Source organism: Peromyscus leucopus, chromosome 5 (assembly GCF_004664715.2).
Source record: "Peromyscus leucopus breed LL Stock chromosome 5, UCI_PerLeu_2.1, whole genome shotgun sequence".
In the NCBI taxonomy this organism is placed as follows: domain Eukaryota; kingdom Metazoa; phylum Chordata; class Mammalia; order Rodentia; family Cricetidae; genus Peromyscus; species Peromyscus leucopus.
The window spans coordinates 123,516,460-123,531,839 of NC_051067.1; positions in this window are offsets into that span (position 1 = coordinate 123,516,460).

The following is a 15,380-nucleotide window of genomic DNA, read 5'->3' on the forward strand; positions in this document are numbered from 1 at the left end:
GGAGGGCAGAGGCTGGTGGATCTCTGGGTCTGAGGCCAGCCTGGTCTAAAGATCAAGTTCAAGGACAGCCAATCTTAGGTAGTAAAGGAAAACAAAAGCTAGTGAAGATGTAATTAAACAAGGGGGTCATGTTCCAGCCCCAGTAAGCAGCATAACTTGGCAGCTTTGGCCACATGGTTCTGGCTTTAGAGTTAAGGATAGAAGAAATAGGTTATAGAATTTGCCTCCATGCCTAAAGAAAGCCATTGAGGCCAGGCATGTGTCAGGGATGTACCTGAATGGAGGCCTAGTAGAGAGGCCACTATGTGAAGCTGTGAAGTTGAAGCCTAGATTGCCCTGGAGAACCCAAGATGTTAGAGATGCCAGAGTCATGGGATACCTGCTGAGGAGAGCTGCTAACAGGGAGTGGAACCAACCCAAGAGAAATAAGTGTGTTGCAGTCAGCAGACCTGAAAGCATTTGGAGATCTGAAGAGCATTTTGACATTGGACATGAATGAAGATGCAGAGTTTGGAGATTGCTCAGCTGGTTTTTAGTCCTACTTTGGTCCAGTATTTTCTCACTATGCTCCTTTCCCTGCATTTTGAAATGGTAATGTATATATATATTCTGTGCCATTATATGTTGGAAGTATGTGATCTGCTTTTTTATTTTTACAGGTGATTACAATTAAGAGATTGCATGAATCTCAGAAGAGACTTTGAACTTTGGACTTTAAAACATTGTTGAGACTGTGGTAGACTATGGAGATTTTTGAAATGGACTAAATGAATTTTGCATTATGATATTGTTACAAGCTTATGGGGGCCAGGGAGTGGAATGTGGTAGTTTGGATGTAATTGGCCCCCATAATCTCATAGGAATGGCGCTATTAGGAGGTGTGGCTTTGTTGGAGTGGATATGGCCTTGTTGGAGGACATATGTCACTGTGGGGGTGGGCTTTGATGTTTCCTATGCTAAGGATACTGCCCAGTGTCTCAGTCAACTTCCTGTTGCCTACAATATGTAGGGCTCTCAGCTACTCCTCCAGCACCATATCTGTCTGCATGCCACCATACTCCTCTCCACAATGATAATGGACTGAACCTCTGAAACTGTAAGCAAACCCCCTCAATTACATGTTTTCTTTATAAGAGTTGCTGTAGTCATGGTTTCTTTTCACAGCAATAAAAACCCTAACTAAGACAAGCATGTACACCTTCAGTAGAGTGTGTAGGCCCAGAGTGTGATGTGTAGAACTATTATAGAGGTATGAACCTTAGGGTGGGGGGTGTTATTCTATGGCATGGGGGTTTCAACCTAGGGTATAGTCTAGATCTAGAATAGGAGGTGTAGACATGGGTAGGTAGTATAGACAGAAACTAGACAGTATATATCTAGGATAGAGGTATATACTTGGGCTAGAGGTTGTAAACCTAGGGTGTAGGGAGGGGGAGACTTGGTGTATGGAGTATAGAGCTAATGTATAGGGGTGTGGTTTTATAGTATAGGGTGTTGTGTATAGTATAGTGTGCAGACCTAAGATAGGACATGTAGCCCAAATACAGAGGGTATAGAACTTGAGGACAGAATGTAGATCTAGAATAGCAGATGCAGACCTATGGTAGAATGTGCCAGACTAGGAGGGATTATACATAGGCTAAGGCATGTTGACCTAGGGAAAAGGAGTTGTCCTAGGGTAGAGGCTATAGACCTAAGGTTGGGAGTTTAGACCTCTATGAGTAGAGGGGTAGACCTAGTGTAAATGGTATGGACCTAGGGTAGGCAGTGCTGACATAGGTAGGGGTTATAGACCTAGGGTAGAGGATGTAGAACTAGGGTAGGGGATGTAGACCTAGGGTAGGAGGTGTAGACCTAGGGTAGAGGATGCAGACCTGGGGAAGGGGATATAGACCTAGGGTAGGGGATATAGACCTAGGGTACAGTGTGTAGACCTAGGGTAGGAGGTGTAGACCTAGGGGAGAGTATGTAGACCTAGGGTACAGTGTGTAGACCTAGGGTACAGTGTGTAGACCTAGGGTATGGAGTTACCATTTAAGTTTCTATTGCTGTGATAAAACAGCATGACCAAAAGCACCTTGGGGAGAAAAGGGTTCATATTAGCTTACAACTTGAACTTCATCATCCAGCAAAGTCAGGGCAGAAACCCAAGGAAAGAACCTGGAGGCAGGGACTGAAGCAGAGGCCATGGAGGAGTGCTGCTTACTGGCTTGCTCCTTATGGTTTGCTCAGCTTGCTTCCTTATAACACCCAGGACCACATACCCAGGGGTGTCACTGCTCACAGGGGGCTGGGCCTTTGCACATCATTTTGATGGAAGCATTCTCTGAATTGAGTCCTTCTTCCCAGATTACCCAACTTATATCAAGTTACCATAAAACTAGCCAGCACAATTGGCCCCTTGTTAACTTGGCACACAAACACATTACCATTAAACCATAACCTTTCCTTTCTTGTTGTCCCTAATATTCTTATTAATATCAATATTACAATGTAAAACATATTCTAAAGTTTAACAATCCCACAATCTTTAGAAATTCAAATACTTTAAAAAGTTCAGCCTCTTTAAAACATCCAAATTATCTCTAATACTCCGAAGTTTCTCTAATACTCTAAAGAAGTCTCTTTAAAATATGCAAAATTTCTCTAAAATTCCTGTCTCTGTATAATTCCCTCATCTCTCCACTACAGGGCTCCTGTAAAATCAACATTAAGTTAAATAATTTTTTATTCTAAGAGGGAATAACTAGGCATATTTATATTCACATCAAAGCAAAACCGAAGTCCAACAGTGTATAGCTCAGTATCAGACTTCCGGGACTCATGATCCCAAACCTCTGAAGTGCTTGCCATAGATATAGCGCATACCATGGCTCAGGCTGGCTCTACTCCACAGTCTGTGTGGTTGTCCCATAAACTGGCATCTCCAAAACGCTGGGGTGTTTGTGGCAACTGGGCTGCACCTTCACCAAGAGCCTCCTCTGGGTTTTCTTCAGGAAGCCTAACCCTGCCATATGATGCTAAACATCAAATTCTCCCTATGGCCCCTACCCCCTCCCCCCATCCTGGGGCTTCAACGTCTACCGAGGCTGCACTTTCACCAACAGCCTCTCCTCGCCTCTTAGGGTGCCCAGTCAGCAACTCTCTCTGACCCCTTCATGCCTTCAAAATCAGCACCACCTGAATGGCACACACATCCCCAAGGTCGGCTGCCAGCACGAGCTCTGTGTTCCGACTCTGAGCATTCCCAGAAGGTTTTGCCTCCATTTTTGCTGGTCTCTTCATAATCACCACTAATTTCTCAGCTCCAGCTGAACAGCAGCAACTGTCCCGGTAAAGCAAACGTTTCCCTTTAGTGGTTCTGGTCTCTTGTTAATCACAGCAGATTCTTGGACCCCCGATGACTAGACTCAGTCTTAACTCAAAATCCTGGATGGTCCCCGTAGAGTTCCTAAGGGACACTCAGACTTCCCTCTGAAACTTCCTAAGCCAGGCCTCCATCATCTGCTCTGTTCTCAGTCCGTTTTCTTAGCTCTCACAACAGCTTGCTAAGTTCTGAGAACCCAAAGTTCAAACGCCACCACCGTCTCCCCCGAAACACATGCTCATGCCTGCCTAAGACCCCACAAACCTGGGTCCAGTTTCTATTTTAGGGTTAATATTGCTGTAATGACCAGAAGCAACTTGAGGAGGGAAGGGTTTATTTAGCTTACACATCCTGAATCACAGTTCACTGAAGTAAGCCAAGGAAAGAACACAAACTGGGTGGGAACCCCAAGGCAGGAGCTGATGCAGAGGCCGTGGAGGGGTGCTGATTACTGGCTTGCTCCTTATCGTTTGCTCGGCCTGCTTCTTATAGACCACCAAGACCACCAACACAGGAGTGGCCCCGCCCACAGTGAGCTGGGCCCTCCCACGTGAATCATCAGTCAAGAAAATGCCCTACAGACTTGCCTACAGGCATTCAGAGGGGAACAGTTTCACAATTAAGATTCTTCTTAAATGATGCTAGCTTGTTTCAAGCAGACATAAAACTACCCAGTACAGGGATGTAGACCTAGGGTTTTGAGTATAGATCTAGGGTGGGCAACTAGATACAGGGTAGAATCACAGACCTCAGCTAGGGGGTGTAGACTTGGGTAGAGGTTGTTGACCTAGGGGAGAGTGTGTAGATCTAGGTTAGGAGTGTAGACATAGGGTAAGGGTGTACTTTTGGCTATGAGCAGCTGTTCTACAGTAGGGGGGTAGACATAGGGTACAGGTATTGTATTAGGACATGGGGTATAGACCTCGGGTAGGTGTTGCCGACCTAAAGTAAGGTGTTTTGTTAGTTTTGTTTTGTTTACCTAGGGTAGAGGGTGTAGACCTAGAGTAAGGGGTATAAATATAGGGGAAGGGTGTAGACATCGAGTAGAGGGGGTAAACCTGGGGTAGGGGTTAAATACATAAGGTAAGGTGTTGCCCTAGGGTAGGGCTGTTGTCCTGGGGTAGGGGTGTAGACCTAGGTAGCATAGGTTGCTGCCCTAAGGTAGGGGTGTGCTTTCAGCTCACTGCTGTGTTGGTTAGAGGGTCAGGTGGCCACTCAGAGCACTGGTAGGAGCTCACACTATGTAACTCATGCCAGCGGGAGAGTCAGTTAAGGTCCTCTCACTCCACCTCGAGAACATTCACCCTCTGGCTCTCCTCATCTGCCATCACTGAGTTATGCACTGGCCCCACCAACATGGTGGTGGGAGATTTTCAAGGCTTGATCTTGTCAATGTGACTGGATTTAGGATCACCTAGAAGACTGTAGAGACACGGTCTCGTGTCTCTGAGGGTGGTTACACAGAGGGCTGAGGGCTGAGCCCCACCCTAAATGTGGGTGGTGCCATCCATAAGCCAGGGATCTGGAGCAAATGAAGGGGGAAAGCTGAAACCTTGAGGGCAGCATGCCCCTCTCTCTTCTCCCTGTTGCCGGGAAGGATGGTGACCTCCGGAACCGTGAGCCAAAATGAATCTTACCTCTCCAAATTGTTTCTGTATTTTGTCATGGCGATGAGAGATCACTAGTTTGAGACCCTAGTGAACACGGCGCTTCCTCAGCCCAGTCCCTTCAGCCCTGTCGGTGCTGGTGACATCAGAGTCTCGAGCCTCACTGTGCCTTGATGGCAGAGTTTAGAGACTGATGAGTGCCAGGCAGCCAAGCTCCCCTCACCTCACTCAGGCTCCTCACTGCTGGATGGGACAAAGGCTCAGCTTCCATTCAGCCCAGCAGGTGATCCTGTACTGCCTGCTGCTCCTGGGGAGGTGACAGGTGAGGCCCCTGGGTGTGTCTATCAATGCCACCAGGTGACTAGAGTGCTTTCTCCATGAGGCTGGCATGGGGGAAGCCGAGAGATCTTAGAGGATGTGTGTAGCCAGCTGGAGTTTGCGACAGGTCAGCAAAGGTTTCCTAGTCTGCAGCGTTCTTCCTGTGGTGTGGACCTGGGGAGCCAGGCCTTTACAGTGTTTGGCCTGTGTGTCTGATGACCATCTGGACACACAGGGGACAAGGAGGGACTCGGGGCCCCTGCTGCTGCGTCATCTGGTGAGTTCCCAGGTCCTCAGCAGTGTGCTTCACTTATTCCTCATTCCGGAGGCCGAGAGGGGCGATGGTGCGGAGCACAGGCTCTGTGGCCACCGAGGAAAGGTCGGCAGAGCAGAGCACCTCCATCTTGGTGGGATCTAGACATTTCTCCGAGTGACAATCTGAATTCTAGCCTCCCTGAATCCTGCTTCCAAGCCTCGTCCCCACCACCTGGCCCACAGGCCATCTGCCAACAGCACCCGTCAATATGTCTCTCAGGCCACCTGGAACATTCTGGGCTGAGACATGCTGACCCTTGACCTCCGCCTCCCTGGCTCATCACAGCTGCCTGACCTTCTCCTGTGGATTGCCCTCCAGGTCGACCCACGGGCGCAGGCTGACTCAGAGCGTGGGCTCCAACCACTTCCTTGCAGGCTTGGCAGCCCGCTGACCCGCGGCTCCTTCGCACGACACTCCATGTTCTTCAGCCCCCTCCTGAAGACACACTCAGGGGACAGGCATCCAGTCCCTTTGCTCCGTGACTTCTTGGGTGGCCCGAGGAGACTCATCAGCTCCATGAGAGCCACAGCCTCCTCATCCTGGGAGGGGAAGAGAGCCAAGTGCTCGTGGGTCACGGAAGGCAGGAGGCAGGCCGAGGACAAGGCTCATGGTCTTGTGCTAAGTTATAGAAACAGCGGGTCTCTTGACCCACGTCTTTGTGCAAAGGCTCCAGATCCTCCGCGGAAGCGTCAGTCAGTCTGTCGGCCAGTCAGCTGGTCACTTGGTTAGTCAGTCAGTCATCCCGCTTAAGTCAGGAACATGACTGAGTGGTGGAGCACCTGACCTAGCAAGTACAGAGCTCTGGATTCCATCCCCAGAACCCAATTTTATTTTTTTTTAAATCACTTGTAATCAATGAGTCTAAGTGGAAATAAACAAAGCCCCTCCTCTGCCTGGGAACTCTGTTCTGAAGGGGTCCACAAGAGCTGGACCTCTGGGAGGCTGGTCTGCACCTCACCATCACCTTATCCTTGCTAGCTCTCCTTGGCGCTCCCTTCTCTACCGTTCCTTTATTTTTCAAACAAAATTGAGTATCTTATTCACTTTCTCTGAGTTCTCAATCCTTACAACCTGAAGTTCATTTTCCACTTTAAATTGGGGAAACTGGGTAAAATTTGGAAAGTCCCTTAGAGGAAGCGAGAAAATGGAAGTTATGGCATGTCCTCAGGACAGGGTGGGCCTTGTCCACACTGGAATGTGGGTTCCGGGAACCAGCCTCCCAGTCATCAGCGGGCGCCGGGGAGGTGACACTGGAGGAATCCAGGGACCAGATGAGAGTTACTCTCCATCCCTGTCTGCAGCAGGCTCAGGAGAACGGCGTGGCTGGGGAAATATTCCGAGCATCCTTGAGCTCATCTCAAAGGCAGCTCTGTGCTTTGTCCCTGAATGGGCAGCTGGGAGAAAGGAGGATGCGTGAGGAGTAGGAACAGCCCGGCCTGGACAGAAAGACCGGAAGGCTAGGGGCTGACGCTGGGCTGCCAGGCTGGCTGCCTCAGCCCCTCTGAGAGGGGAGACCCACTTGGCCCTTGAAGCGGTTGCTCTATGTAGCAATGGCCAAGTCATTCACTTCCAGCTGGGCCACATCCTGGAGTCTCCCTGCTATTCTAGACCACTGCAGGGTAGGTTCCCCAGCTGAGAGACTTTAGTTCTGACCCCTTCCTCCTCTCTGCTCTCTCTTCCCTCCTCCCTCCTGCTCCCACCTGGGACAAAGAAACATGGCTTCTCTTAGCTAATGAAGGCTATAGAAGGGAAAAGGGACTCTTTACTGACACTGGGGTGTAGTTGCAGCCCTGTGGCCACCCAAGAAAGGAGCCAAGACTGAGGATGTGGAAATGTGAGGGAATGTGTATCGTTGATGGCTTTGTTGGGTACTAGGAAACCCCAGCCGACACGGAAATCTGCACTAACCCTGGCCTTCCCTAAAGAGACATTACAAATGGGTGGGTGTGTGGTGGTGTGGCCAGAGTGCTCACCTAACGTGCTTAAGACCCTGGATTTTATCTCCAACATCAAATAAACAGAACATGGTGGCAGATGCCTGCCATCCTAGCACTTAGGAGGAGAAAGCAGAAGGGTCAGAATGCAAAGTAGTTATCATTAGCTACATAGTGAGCTCAAGGCCAGCCTGGGCTACATGAGACTCCGTCTTAAACTGAGGGCAGATATTTCAAGTTTCCTTCTTAAAGGAGCTTAATGGGGTGAATTTACCTGAGTAGACCTCCGTGATTTAGCAGAGTGGGAGTGCCCCACATTTCAGTTGTTCAAGTTTCTCCTTTAAGTGTTTTTGTTATCTGTATGTCTCTTATGCTGAGGTTGGCCCGTCTTTCTGTTTTTATTTCTGGCTGTATAGAAGACTTCATTTCCCAGTATCTATTGAGCTTAAGCTGGATGTATGAGTAGCTCTGGCCAATTGGGCAATACAGAGAGGGAAGGTCATTTCCTGGCGAGTGCATCACTTCCGGGTCAGAGCATGGACTGGCTGTGCAGGATCTACAGAGCTGTTTCTCTTGCCTTGGAGAACCTTGGTGCCTCAAACTGAGCCAGAGTCTCAAGACTGCAGCCTACAGTGCCGCACACAGGAGCCGACCTGAGTAGATCTGTTAGCACCAAGCTGGGACTTCCCACTGGAGTCAAACAGAGGTGCTGAAAAATAATTAGGAACATTGGGCATGGTGGTTCATCCTTCTAATCCCATCTTTCAGAGGCCGAAGCAAGGAGATCATTGAAAGTTCAAAGCCAGCCTAGGGCGACAGGCTGAGGATCTTGTCTCAAAGCAAACAGAATGGAGACTCCCTGCCTTCTTGGTTCAGAAACTCCTGAGTTCTTTGTCACCAGAGGTTATCCTGTGTTCCTGGAAATGTATCTCACATTGGAGAGACGACATTAGTAGCAGGTGATCAGCTCCCTAACTCCTTCTAGTTCTGTCCTGAGTCTCCAGTTTTTGCAGTGGTGTGAGTGAGTTCCACATACTCCCTGGCCTCCAGCGGTGACATGCTCACCTCAGAGGGACTTGGCAGCTGCTGCTGACACCACCCTGCTGCCCCATGTGTGCCAGGGACTCTATTCTACTCCAACCAGAAGCAGCAGCTTCTGCTTGCCTCCAGGACCGGCATGAGTGGACTGGCTTCTGCGAAACTGCTGAGTCAGCTTCGAAGCATTTGAGCCCCTGCCCAGCTGGGTGTAGTGACCCCAGTTCTCCAGGGTCTCACCTAGCACCTCTGCTCAGCTACAGCCTCTTGGCTTCTCTTGGGCCACAGGTCTTTAGGGCTGGCAACTCTCTCTGTGCCCTTCACAGACGGATCCAAGGGTTGCTGGGGAGAAGCAAGCTGATTTGATCAGGTTCTGCCTCCTCTGTCCCGGAGGAGGAGAGGGAGGCTGGCTTCAGAATCAAGCGCTTTGAAGGGAGACTCCGTCTGAGGTTGCTTTAGAATATGTCACAGTGCAACCCCGTGGCCATAAAAACAATGTGCCAAGGGGTGGCTTGTGTTTCCCAACCCCCACACTCGATGGAGAATCAAACACTAGGTACTCAACGCTGTCCTGGGTCCTGCTCAGTGCTGGGCTGTCTAGCCTCATCATCTACCAAGATCCCACGGTGGTGGGACTGAGATCATATAGCAGGAAAAGGCAGAGCCAGGCTTGTGAATTACTCTCGGAGGGAGGGATGTTTAATAAAACACACAGAAATGGCCCTGGCCTATCTAAGCAGCATCTCTGGCAGCCTTCTTGACCTGGGGACGAACCACTCCATGGTCTTAGCAGTAAGTTCCCTTCATCCTCAGGGAACACGTCCAAGCTCACAGCGGCATGATGAAAAGGCTGTCAGAAGAGGGAGGTCTGCAGGGGAAGGGCCAGAGATGGCGGAAGTAGCTTTTGGCCGAGGAGTGCGGTGAGGGGAGATTGCAGGGACCGGAGGGCAGTGACCCGCCCTGGGAAGGGGGTGCCATGAGAGAACTGGAGAAGCCCCTTGGTCCTTGAGTGAAGCAGCGTGAGGCTAGGGATGCCCTGCCCTGGAACCTTCTGGACTTGGCAGTCAGTTAAAGGCTGTAGTGGAGGCCCAAGAAGCTGTGATTAAGCCGAGAACTGATGATGTTCCACCAAAGACACTGAGTGGAAAGTCTAGCCAAGCAAGGTCGGGAACTCCCTGGAACGATGGCACAGTGGCCCTCAGACTTCTTTCACAGAAAGAGCCGCTCGCCCAGGCACCTGCGACATCACACAGCCAGGCCTGTGCGCTTAGATGACGCCACATTCCTCCTCCCACGGCCAGGCCCCACTGTACGCGGACAGAATAGTGTTTTCCTCTGTTTACTTTTTAATATCTTTTGAGACAGGGACTCTCGTAGCTCCAGCTGGCCCCAAAGTCTCTCTGTGTGATGAGGGATGACTTTGGACTTCTGATCTTCCTGCCTCCACCTCCAGAGTCCTGGGATGGCAGGCATGTGTACCGTCACACCCGGTTAATGTGGCGCTGGGTACTGAAGCCACGTCTTCGTGAAAGGTGCTCAACCCACTGAGCCGCACCCCCAGGCCCTGTCCCCAGACTCTGAATGCTCCTGCCTCGGTTGGGGTGGAGAGAGCTGAAGATGGCGGGACTTCCACACTGCAGGGGCGGGTATGGGCGCTGGGCTGGGGAAACTCTCTGCCATCATCCATTTATTATTGTTTGGGCCTCTAGGTCCGCTCAGCCTCCGCGCTAAGCAAAAGTGCTCCAAACAGAGCTGGCAGCTTCCCGGTGACTCCCTAGAGTCCTGTGTGCTACAGATAGGGAAACTGAGGCCCAGGAAGGTGATGCTCCACTATCCCAGGGGCCAAAAGCAAAGAGATAGGACAGAGTTCTCCCAAGAGTGACCCTGATGCCAAAAAAAACCTCTGAGCCTATGTGGTGATGGTGTCCTCACAGGGGACAAACACTGGAGTCAGCTGGTCTTGGTGTTTAGTGTCAGGCTTGTCGGACGCCAGGTTCTGCAGGCGCCTAACAACAGGGAGGAACCAAAGCCAGGCGGGGCATTCTATCCAGATGGAGCCTTGTGCTGATAGCAGTCATCTTTGGCCCAGGCTGGCAGGAAAGCAGGGCAGCCTGGCTCTCACACCTTCCCAGGGATGCAGGAGGTAATTAAGGGGCCTCCTGGGGTGGGAAGAGTAAACATGGGCAGGGTCCCCTCTGTGAAGCGGCTCACTTAATAACACCAATAAGAACTTTAAAGCCCTGCCTCGGAGAATTGGTCACACTGATTTAATCTAAACCCAGAAGCTAGAGGGTCCCCACCAGCATCCTCCCGACAGGACCAGAATCCTGAGCAGCAGCGAGGATCAACCAGTCACCCACGGGCTTTCTGCAGAGCCGAACTCACACTGATAGCTAGGGTGCTGCAGACCTTTCAAAAATCATCAGTGGGGGGCAGGCACATGCCATACTGTGTGTGTGGAGGTCAGAGGGAAACTTGGGGGAGCCAGTTCTCTCCTTCCACTGTCTGGGTCCTGAGGATTATAATTCAGGTTAAACCAGGCTTAGCCGCAAGCTCCTTTACCCACTGAGCCATTTTGCCAGCCCGTGGCAGGTTTTCTCATTTCGAGCATCTCTTGCTCCCTAGACAGGGGAGGGCCCCAGGGAGCTCTGATTATTCCTGTTGATTCTTATCCTGCTTATCACTGTTGCTGCGACATATGCAAAAGCTGCTGTGCAGGACTTCTAAGAAAGTAGCCGAAGGCTTGACTCAGCTGGCAGAGCGGCCATCATCTTCTCTTTCCTCCCACCACTGCTTTTGTTCTGCTCGGAATGTGGATGAAATGGATGGAGCTCTAGCAGCCTTGTTTGGCTACAAGGCCCCAGAGTAAATCTGAAAGTCTTGTGAATCACTTTATGGAGTAAATACCCAGATCTCTCCTTCCCTTCCGCTCTCCCCCTCCTCCTTCCTTGTCTTTCTTTCTGAGGAAAACAATGATGTCTCCCCCCACCTCCCCACCCCCACCCCCCACCCCCGCCACCCTGCAAGATGTTCCCAAGACAAACCAGGTGCGCTCTAGTCAGAACCCTGCTGCCTGTTTTTGTGTCCTGCTAACCTCAGACAAGGGAGGCCCAACAGTCCCTGTTCCCTAGGCTGCCCCCTCCACGGCTGAGCCTGGCCTCCGCTCTTTATTGGCTGTTGAGCTGTCTGTCCTTCAGTGAGTGCCATCTACCTGAGCTGACTGAGCACAGTGCCCTCTCTGACACAGCCCTCCATCCAGCTCCTGGTAACGAGCAGACACTGGAGTGGCCTGGCTCTGTCACCCTCGACCCTCAGCCTTCCCCAGTGTCCAAGCACAGAGGCTTGTCCCTGACTCACAGAATCTGGATGCCTAGCTGGATGAGCAGGGTGGAAAACTCAGCCTGTAATGAGCCCTGCTTCTCTCTACTTCCCACTGACTTCTCCTAGCAGGACCCCCCCCCTCCACCCTCCCTCCCCACAGCTCCAGCTGAGATCCTTCTCTCAGAGCTCCCGGCCAGTGGAGTCAGGTCCTTCTGAAGAAGGGGTGGCCTCCAGGGTGGCCAAATCCATGATGTTCCCCAAGGCCTGCAGGGGCTGTTCTCATGGTGAATGTCGCCACTGGGCTGCGAGGACTTGAGTTTTGTTTATGTCCTGGAGCCTCTCTCACAGAGGGCTAGTCTGGGGAAACTGTGCCTGAGAGAGGCCGTAGATTCCAAGGCGATGGCAACAGGGTCCTTCCCAAGAGACACGGAGACGAGGGTTCTCAGGAAGATGTCTGCTCATCTGCTGACCCGAGCAGCGCCAGTGGACGGGTGGGAAAGAGGGAAGACACAGAGGGCAGCTGGAAGGGGCAGGTCTACGGGCTGGGAAGCCAGGAGCCACTTCCGGCCACTGCTCAGAATGTTGGTGCCTGTGTATGCATGCACCTGTATGTGCAAGTTTACACGAGTATGTATGTGTGTGTGTGCATGCACGTACATACATGTGCACTTTGCTCTCTCCACAGCAGTTCAGTGCATCTCTATAATAACCACAGACCACCTCTGTAAAGCGTTTCTGTAACTTCTTCCTTCCTTCCTTCCTTCCTTCCTTCCTTCCTTCCTTCCTTCCTTCCTTCCTTCCTTCCTTTCTTTCTGAGACAGGGTTTCTCTGTATGGCTTTGGCTGTCTTAAAACTCTCTCTGTAGTCTAGGCTGGTCTTGAACTCACAGAGATCTGCCTTCTTAATGCATCCTGAGTGCTGGGATTAAAGGTGTGAGTCACCACCACCCAGCTTAAATTTTTTTCCTATTCATTATTTAAAGTTTATTTTTAAAGACTTATTTATCTCTGTGTGTATATGTGTGTGTCTGCGTGCATGTCTGTGTATCATATGCATGCAGTACCCTTGGGGCCAGAAGAGGGTGTTAGACACCTGGAACTGGAATTACAGGTGGTTATGAGCTGCCTGGTGTGGGTGCTGAGAATTGGACCTGAATCCTCCATAAGAGCAGCAAGGGTTCTTAACTACTGAGCCATCTTCCCACCCCTAAAATGTAAAAATAATACCATGCAACTTTTAAGCACCTTGTTGGTTGTAGATATAGCTGTGGAGCCATGGCTGGGAGAAGCAGGCTGGTCCCACACCCCACTCACCTCTCCCTTTGAGCATTTTGGGGTTCCATGTGGGCTTCACTAATGGGAACTAAATTTTCTGGGCTCTGGTTTCTGCTCAGAAGGACCTTAATGCTGGATGGCCAATAAACAACAAAGCCACAGTATCCTCTGGACGCTCCACCAACCATCCACAAAGGCATGGGAGCCTTCCCCCTTGGGTGGACAGTGTGCCCGGCTCTCAGCACAGGGATCTGTTTTTCCTGGAGACTGAGGAGGAAGACTGGGGAACACAGAGAAGAAAGCATGTGTGTACTTTATCCTATGGGGCCAAAGCCTTCTGGAAGGTGAGAGGAAGGTATGGTGCCTTTAGCTCCAGCAGAGAAGAGGCAGAGGTTGGTTTATGCATATCCTCCTCTTAGAGAGCGGCTTCTTTTCTGTCTCTGTGCTATAAAAACACATCTTACAAAACTGCTGGGCTGGGATGTTGCTCACTGAGTGTTCTTAAAACTCTGGGTTTCATCCCCAGCATCAAATAAACCAGGTGTCATAGTAAGTGCCTCCTAATCTCAAAACATGAGAGGTGGAGGCAGGAAAATCAGGTGTTCAAGGCCATTCTCAACTACACAGTGCCTGCCTGCTCTGGCCAGCATGAAGAACGCTGTCCCAACAGAGATGATGCTGCCCCCGCGAGTATCATGTTCACTGTGACCCTCCTGAGTCTGATGGAGTCTGTGGTAGGCACTAACCTGACTGGGAGAAGGCTGAGCAGAAAGATGGATTTAGGGGCTCATTGTACCTGCCTCCTAGGAGCTTTGGGTACCATGGTACTGTCCATCTGCCCTGTCAAGGAACTCCAGGGAGGAAAACTCTGAAGGCTTTGAGTTCGAACCTCCACTGCTGTGGGCTGTTTCAGACAGGGTTGACCTGGGCAGGGCTTGGCTGCTGGCAGTGATGAACACTTGCATGTGTGGAATGGTGCCAGGCCCCTGGCTGCTGAGATAAATGTTTAAAGGCAGTGTCTAAAATGGTCAAGATGAAGGCAGCAAGCCCAGAATGTGGGGAATAATTAAGGATTTAAATAAAGATGGGACCCCACCCGATGCCTGCCAAGCCGCTCTGCTCCCTTCAGCCTAGATTTAAGCCTGTGCTTGGCTTATTTTAAAGCCGTTGTAATCCCAGTGTGGTCTTGCAGAGGCAGGGGGATGTCTGGCAGTTACAGGTTAGTCTGGGCAATACAACAAGATCCGTTCTCAAAGAGAAAGAAAATGTGTTTGTGTTGTTCCTTGCAGGTTTATTTTGGGGATACATTCAGGCTTGTATCTTGATGACCTCGCTCTGAGGGGGTTGGAAAAGTCAGGGAGTTGCAGTGTACCTGCAACGAAGGTCAGCATGGGGATGCTGGGTAGTGTGTGGGGTCGCAGACAGGTTGCACCATGATCCTGGGAGGTTTGCAGCCTCGCAGCCCTGGGCTGCCTTCCCCACATGCATGCATGCGTGAGCACACACCCAGCAGAGCACCGAGATAAAATCCCTGGCACCTGCTGCGCTCGGTGCTGGGCATGTAACCGGAAGACAGGACCATGCTGGGAAACACTAGAAGACAAGAAGGTGGCACCAGCTGTGTGTGAAGGACTTGCCTGTCCTCAGGGAGTGTGTGGAGAGACAGAGAATCTGAAAGTGAAACAGTGGAGTTGTGGGCCTAGAGAGAATTCTAGCAAATGCACACAAGGCCTGTGTCTCAGGCTCCACCTCTTTTCTTGGGGGGGGGAACCTGTGAATGCATTGCATACCACACCACTGAACAGCACTTAGATTGCAGTCTGCTGTTGTGCTCTCTCTCTCTCTCTCTCTCTCTCTCTCTCTCTCTCTCTCTCTGGGTTTTTCTGTGTCCTCAAACCACCATGAATCCCACAGCCACTCTTGTTCCCTTGAAGGGGACAAAGTGTGAGTCTTCTGGACATGTTCGGCTTGGCAACAGCATACAGAGCTGCGTCTGTCCTTACCTACTGCATAGGGCACCAGCATCGGCTGTGTGCACTGGAGCCTCTCTCAGAGACTTGTGAGCCCCAGATTCTTCCACAGACTTCTTAAGTCCTCCCTCACCCCATCCCTGCCCCTGAGCAAACCTCACTAGATCTAATCAATAAACAGTGAGCTCAGAACATCGATCTGATGAAGGAAAGCTGTCATTTGGCCCCAACCACCCTT